Source organism: Arachis ipaensis, chromosome B02 (genome assembly GCF_000816755.2).
Source record: "Arachis ipaensis cultivar K30076 chromosome B02, Araip1.1, whole genome shotgun sequence".
In the NCBI taxonomy this organism is placed as follows: domain Eukaryota; kingdom Viridiplantae; phylum Streptophyta; class Magnoliopsida; order Fabales; family Fabaceae; genus Arachis; species Arachis ipaensis.
The window spans coordinates 82,209,598-82,217,967 of NC_029786.2; positions in this window are offsets into that span (position 1 = coordinate 82,209,598).

Sequence of the window (8,370 nt, forward strand, 5' to 3'; positions counted from 1 at the left end):
GGATTTGGTGAGAGAGGCGGCAGTAGTGCAACAAGAGGAGTTAGAGGAGGAAGGCACGGCATTCGGCGAGTGGATTTGCAGGAAAAGGCACAGCCAGTATAGCAATGAGAGGATTCGGAGGGGCAAAGTAGCGACGTCGCGGCGACCACGACAGAGCCAAGGCGGTTGGGATCACACTAACAGAGGAGGCACAGGCGCAGAGGAAGCAGAGGAGAGCAAACACTGATAGCACAGAAACGAAGCAGATGAGCTAGTGAGGAGAATGACGAGTGACGATCAGCAATAAGAGATGTGAGAAGGATGAAGTGGAAAGGCGCGTGTTATTTGAGCGGAAACCTAGTTTTTTGAAATTTAAAAACTAGATTTTTTGAAAAGTTGGCTCCTCTTGGTTGCATATGGAGTTGATTACTTATACTTTTTCTATCTTTTCATCCTTTTTTCCCATCTTTCTAATACTATAATTTCACCCATACCACCAACCATCCACCACCACTACTGCCGCCCGCCATCCCATTGCTATCGTCATCGGTCAGCCACCCTCAACCCTAAATTCTAAATTTTAAATCCAAAATTATAAATTCTAAATCCTAAATTATAAATTATAAATTCAATGCTGAAATTAGTTTTTTTTTTTTTCACTTTCAAATGTTTTTTTTCACTTTAATTTTGGATGTTTTGATTGTCTTTGAATTTTTTTTAGAAGTTCTTTCTTTTCCATCTATTTATTATCTAATTTTCAAGTTTTTGGCTGAATTAATGTGGACTTCTTAATCTTTTTCCTCTCCAAATAATCCTCTATGTGAAATGTCCCCTATGCAACATAAGAACAATGATCATAATATGGACTACAAACTATGTAATCTGAATCCGATATATCATGCAATAAAAGGGACTCTTCACATTAAGTAATTGGCGGCTTCACCAAATATAAGCTTTAATAACTCCAAATAAGTACCGATGCTTTTTGTGTTTGGGATGCCCGATATTTCAAGTGTCATCCTTTCAAGTATTTCATGCAATGTCTTGTCTAGTTACTACAAGACATATTAGCTCTCATATAATCATGACTCAATGAGCTGCTCTACCACATTGAGGTTATCAACTTATCATCACTACTCGTCTCAACCGGTTCTATCTAAAAAGATATTTGGACTTCAGAAGCATAGCAACCTTACCTAAAAGCCATCCTCATCAATAGTTGTGATTCACCTTCAATGATCTTCATAAGATTTGCAAGTAATTTTCTTAATTTTCCTACAAGACAAAGAAACATGTGTTATAGCACTACAAATAACTCAAAGTTATGATCCAAATACAAAACAATTCTGCAAAAATTTTCAGTAAAGCTCAAATTGATGTCCAAATTTAATTGTAAAATAAATAACATGTTTATCATAAATAGTGATATAAATTTCATATAATTTCAACACACCACATCACATCACATGCATTATGTTATTTTCCAACACATTTTTTCACTTCGTGTTGTTTGATGTCTACCATAAAAAATGATGTCATTTTGTGAAATTTAACCATGCATATTAGCATGAGTCAAATGACATGATGAAAATCAAAAGTTGAATTAGGGAACAACTTGATTGAATACTTATTGGCCACCTTTAATTTATTAATTGTCACTTGGGTAAAATGACAGAAATATTTATTTTAATTTTATTTTCTTTTGGCAAGTTATTTGCATTGCTCTTAATATTCGTATGCCACTAACAGTTGAAGCACTTCCAATGTCTTTCTTCATTTTTGTATAAGGAATCTAATTAGATAAGATAAAGTAGCTAAATTATGTTGCTAAATATTCATAAGAAAACTATATTGATAATATTTATATGAGAATTATGAACTTCACTATTTTTATTTAGTGTAGCTGTCATTTTTTCTTAAAGCCAAATATAGTAATAACTTAATGTCATTTCTCTTTGATTATCTTATGGTAATCAATTAATTACTTGAAGAAAAAATCACTCATTCCGTAAAAAAAAAGTATTTTGGAAACTCTGAAGATAAATAATATATCGTGTTAGAGAATTGGAGATATCTATATTCTTTGCTGTTGTATATATTCACACGATAATTAATGGAATATAAACTTCTATAGGTCCTAACCTGTATTGTTTTTTTTTTATTCATCAGGTATTTCCAAACTTGAATGCTTTGATAGTGAACAATAATGATGTTGAGGTTATATTACAAAACAAGACCAATACAAGAACCTTGAACATCTTACAGTGTCCGAATTTGATATTGAAGTCATCACATTTCCATATTGGTTTTTGGAATCACCAACTGTTGAATAATGGAGTTATTTTACAGAAATATTTCAAGATATCATAGAGTTTCTAGTGAAGAAGGACAAGTCACAACTAGCACACAAATAAAGGATCTTACTCTATATATCATTATGTCTCCGCCTTAGCCTCTAATAACATACATCAAACAAACTCTGCCTTGAATAACAGATGATTTACTACCAGAATCAATTTGTTTCCAAATGTTACCCAAAATTGGATCTTCAAAAGGTCTACGGAAAGACTTGACACGTATCTTATCTTTTAAATCTAATCCATCAACAAAGAAAATAGGATAAATATAATTCAAAATTCAGTAGTATGGAAGCGACTGAAAAAGCAAAGCATAATTATAATATCAGAGTAATTTTTTTAAAACAAAAGATAAATCAAATATTAAAGCCAGAGAGTAGAGAGACATAAAAAAATGATTCAACAAAAATATCTATAATACATACCTTCTCTTGACACATGGCAAAATAATATCAAGAATAATCTTTTGTAAGAACTCGTCAATGACTTCATCAACATGTGTCAACGTAAACTATACAACACTAAGAGCAACAAGTGAGTTATTAATAAAACCAATAAATACAAAAGCATCAAAGAATACATTTTCCATCGGATACCTTGTGCACTCCTCGAAATCCCCAAACCCTCTTTGGATCCACACCCTGCAATTCTAGATCTGTCTTGCTACCAAGAAAATAATCAAATTCATCATCCAGCTCTTCATTTTTTCGATCATCATTAACTATATTATTTAAGCCCTCATCATTGAACATAATCTCAAGCAGCAAGTCAGTTTTCCCAGCGCATGTCGTTGAAATTCTCCTTTGAACAAACAAGATTAGCTCAAACATATTTAGTTGAAGTGCAATCTAAATAATTCTAAGAAAAACAAAACTAGGGATTAATTAAAAAAAATCTAAGTTTAATTAATAAAAAAAACATGAGAAAACATTTTAGTTCATCCATTGGCCAATAAGAAAACATTTGGCTTTAATTGTTAGTTCAGGAATCTACATTAGTAATCTTACAGTGACTTTAAAATAAGGTTACGACATAAAATGAGTAAATGTGTTCTAGTAATGAGAACAACAGAAACCTATTCAAAGAGGTTACACACTTAAAATGAAATAATAATAAAAGAATGGAAAAAATGGAAAGTATAACACACACCATGGGAAGAGGAGCTCAGAGAAGATATACGAAAATGCTTCGCAAGTCTAACACCCAGCGAATTCATTTTCTGCAAAAACCTGCAAATAACAACAAAGAAGAAAAAGAAGACGAGGAGGTGGAGCAAGGGTTTAAACACTTTCTCAGGGTCTAGTGGAAAATGGGGAAGAGAGAGAGGGTTTATGCAATCATGTTACACATGCTACAAAATTTGGACTCATCTTAAATGGGCCGGACCCATTTGTTCGTACAATAGAACCAAAAGATAACGATAACTAGTAGGTTTTGGGCCCATTCCAAACCCAAAAACAAAACCGAGGGAACATTATTGAACAACAATGTCTTCCTCTGTCGTGCCACGGCGGAATCTTCCTTAGTGGTGGGGTGGTTGGTACTACTACTACTCTAAGGAAGTTGTATAGAATTTGGAGTTTGTATAAAGAAGGATATAATTGTAATTTTTATTTTATAAAAAAATTTTCATGTAAAGAAAATTTTTATGATTTCTTTTCACCGGCACATTAGGCATTTTTGTAGCAATTCTAATTTTAGATATTTCGAGCTCTGGAATTCGATGGAAGAACTTTGGAATCCAATGCATAATCAACTAAATAGAAATATATGAATAAAAAAATAAGTCAATTTAGTAAAACCATCTTACATTATATTGAAAGAAACATCCGCAATACCAACCCCATCAAGTATCCAATTTCGGACTACCAAATATCATAAATCAGGAAGAAACATCCAACATGCATGAAACAACTACCTAAAATCAAAAAAACATTAATCTAAAAGCAAAGTAACGTCCATCTAAAATCAAATAAACATCCATCTAGAAAAAAGAAACATCCATGTAAAATCAGGAAGAAATGTCCAATCCATCGAAAAAAAGAAACATCCATCTAAAGCCAGGAAGAAATATCTAGTATATCTAAAAAAGAAAGCATCCATATAAAATCAGGAGAAAACATCCATATAAAAGCAAAGAAACATCCAATCCATCTTAAATCAAAGAAACATTCATGTAATATTTACTTTTCTTTTAGATGGATGTTTCTTTGATTTTGGATGAATTGGATGTTTCTTCATGATTTTCGATTGATGTTTAGTTTTTTAGATGTACTAGATATTTCTTCTTGATTGTAGAGGGATGTTTATTTGATTTTAGGTGGATGTTTCATGCATGTTGGATGTTTCTTCTTGATTTAGGCTATTTTGGTAGTCCGAGGTTGGATACTTGTTGGGATTTGGTATTGCGAATGTTTCTTTTGTGTAATGTAGGATGGTTTTATTAAATCGATTTATTTTTTTATTCATGTAGTTCTATTTAGTTGGTTATGCGTTGGATTCCGAAGATCTTTCATCAGATTCCAGAGCCTGAAATGTCTAAAATTAGAATTGGTACCAAAATGCCTAATGTGCTAGGTGGAAAGAAATCATAAATATTTTTCTCACATGACAATTTTATTATAAAATAGAAATTAAAGTTGTATCATTCTTTATACAAACCTCAAATTCTATATAACTTTATTATAGTAGTAACAGTACCAACTGCCCTACCACTAAAGAAGATTCCGCCGTGGTACGATAGAAGAAGACGTTGTCATTCGATACTATTCCCTCAGTTTTGTTTTGGGCATGGAATAGGCCTAAAACCTACTACTTATCATTATCTTTTGATTTTATTTTACTGAAAAATGGATCCGGCCCATTTAAAATGAGTCCAAAGTTTGCAACATGAGTGACTGTGATTGCATAAACCCTCTTTCTCTTATCCATTTTCCACTAGATCTTGAGAAAGTGTTTAAACCATAGTTATGAAAATTTGGCTCGACTCGGCCGGTTTGATCGAAATTCGGTCACTCAGTCACTTGGTTAGACCAAGCCACTCGTTTGATCGTCCAAGCATCGGATCGCTGAACTCTAGTTGACTGGGCCGATTTTTAGCAAAACCAGTGAGGCAGTGACCCAACTGGTTTCTATAACCCGGACTGGGTCATTATATTTTTTTTTTTAGTATTTACCTAAATTGGACCCCAAGAAATTTTGAAGTGGATATCTTAGCCCCCAAGAAAAATAATCATCAATTTTGCCCCAACTTTTAACGATGTCCGTCAAATTGGTCCTTCGAAAATGGATCCATCCTACGCGTGTCGTTAAGCTACTGAGTCACATAATGAAGGAGCACAAATTGGCCCCTTCTACCTAACACAAAATGTAGTGTTTTAGGGGCAATTTGCGACGTCATTTCGTATGCTTAGAACCCCCTTTTTACTCACCTTGTATATCATCTTCCCTCCCCCAACTTGTTTTCACATAGGTGTTTCGAAGAAAGCCCTAACCTTGTCAACCGTCGTCGTCATGCTACGTCGCTACACATTGCCGCCGGAGTAGTTCGTAGCAAACGGTGAAGGGTAGCAGAAGCTACTGTTGGAGTATCGATTGCCACTCATATTGATAGTGAAACCAAGCAAAGCTGGAAGTGGTTTCTAAAGCTTCTCCAAGATGACCTCGACGACTGCAAAGTGGAATGATGGAACTTCATTTCCGACCAGCAAAAGGTACCCTAAATCTTATACATATGTATTTGTTAGTGATAGTTTAATTACTATGTTAGTTATGTATTGTAAGAATCCAATTTTTGGTAAATACTTTTCTGGCTATTTTGTAACTTATTCTGCAAAATCTTGAACTTCGACCCAATAACTATTAATGAGGCAATCCCAATGGTAAAAAAAATAAAAATAAATTAGAAAATAGTAATTAATAGGTCAAACTTGACTTTATAAGGGTAATTAATTTCTCTAAGTCAAATTTGACTAGTAAAAAGTAAACACTTGCTTGCCATTGGTTTATTTTTTTCACTAGAGACTTTTTGAGCCGAAAATTCACTTTTAATTACGGTTTTACATGAGTTGGAAAAAAGCTAGTAACCAAAATCAGTGGCAAAAGTAATTTTTACCTTAGTAATTGTGTCCCAAGATTAATATTAGCTATCCATTCATGATTTATTTCTTTAAAAATAAATCTTAACCATTAATTATTTTATCACATGGTAAAAGTTACCTCGAATTTCTGACTAGTATTCTGCAAATGACTCTTAGAGATCTCAAATTCCCTTGCTTGTTTCCCAAGCAACACACTCCTCCCTCTTAGCCTCTCACCCCTCTCTGCTATGTTTTTAACCCTGAGTAACTAACTGCGGTTAACTGTGGATAAGCTCGACACGCAAGCACTGACCAAGCTTCCTCATTTTCACGCCCCTTTTTCATTAATTCTCATACCTTGACCACAAAATTCTCAATCTTTTTTACCATAATTAATTCAGCTAAGACTCATATTTTTATTTAAGGAAACATTGATAAAAAAAATTAACAAAAACACTATGCATTTTGTGAGTTTTTTACCGTGTTTTCAAGAGAGGAAAAAAATAAAATTCTGCATTTCTTCTCTATGTCCCAGCCTCATTTCTACTGTTCTTCCATTATTCTTCAAGTGTTCTTTGATGACAAGTCATCTTAGCCTAGTTTCACTAGTTCTTTTTACTTGTTTTCAATTGATTTTATGCACTTTCTTAAGCCATAAGCAAGCCAATTGGGTAGATTTCCATGTTTCATTTGATTCAATCAACCATGTATGAATTCATGCACTTTCATGAGATTTTATGCTATAATTATCATATATTATGAAAGAAACACAATCTCATGATTTGGGGCATAGCTTTGATTGTTTTGATTGATTGATGATAGGTGGAAAGAGTTTTGAAGAAGGTTGAAGGAAGAAGGAATGGCTAGGAGCAAGAGAGAACAAAAAGTTTGAGCCAAAGTTTGCCTCAAACTTTAGCTCAAACTTTTAGAAGAGTTGAAAACATGCCAGAGGAAAAAAGCTTGAGCCAAAGTTTGCCTCAAACTTTAGCTCAAACTTTTGGAAGAATTGAAAACACTTCAGAGGAAAAAAGCTTGAGCAAAAGTTTGCCTCAAACTTTAGCTCAAACTTTTGGGAGAAAAGCTTGAGCCAACGTTTGCCTCAAACTTTTTGGCAAACATTGGCATCACAAAACCAACACCCTCGAAGAGAAAAGTTTGCGCCAACGTTTGCCTCAAGCTTTTTGGCAAACGTTGGCGCCACACATATACACAAGGGGCCAACGTTTGAGCAAAAGTTTGACCTCAAACTTTAGCCCAAACGTTGGTAGCAGCAAGTGAAGCCATCTGGTATAAAAAGTTTGAGTAAAAGTTTGCCTCAAACTTTTACTCAAACTTTTATGATTTCAACCCGGTTCATAATGGATCTTTCTCCAACTCCAAGAGCAATCAACCAAGGCCCTTATCAACCCAATTCCATCAAGAGCAAAGGCCCAATTCAAAGCTTGAAGACCATTTGAAGAAAGTGTATAAATAGCTTAGGATTTAAGTTTTAGGGGAGCTTTTCTTTGGAGAGAATTTGGGAACACTTACAGAGAGCTCACCTTTGGATTTTTGAGTTGTTGCTTTAGAATTCTAAAGAATTGGGAAGGAGAATTGATCTCTCTTCTTCCTTGTTCTTGCTCAGCACTCTTTACTTTTCTTGCTTCGGATCTTGGGTGGAGAATTGAAGAACTTCTGTTTCAATCTCACCTTGAGATCTTGTTTAATTTTCTGCTTAATTGAATTTCCTTTTCTGTTAATTGCTTCTTCTTCTACTTTCTCTGCAATTTACATTTCCTTTGCAAGTGTTCTTGATTGGATCTAGGAAGGCATTGAGATCTAGACTCGGTTATCTAGTCTCTTGGGTCCTGAGATCTGGAGTTTGCATTTTAAATTCTCTGTTTAAAGCTTTTCAAGTTCATTTACATTTCTGCTTTAGATCCGGTTAAATTCAAGTCACCTTCTACTTGTCTGAT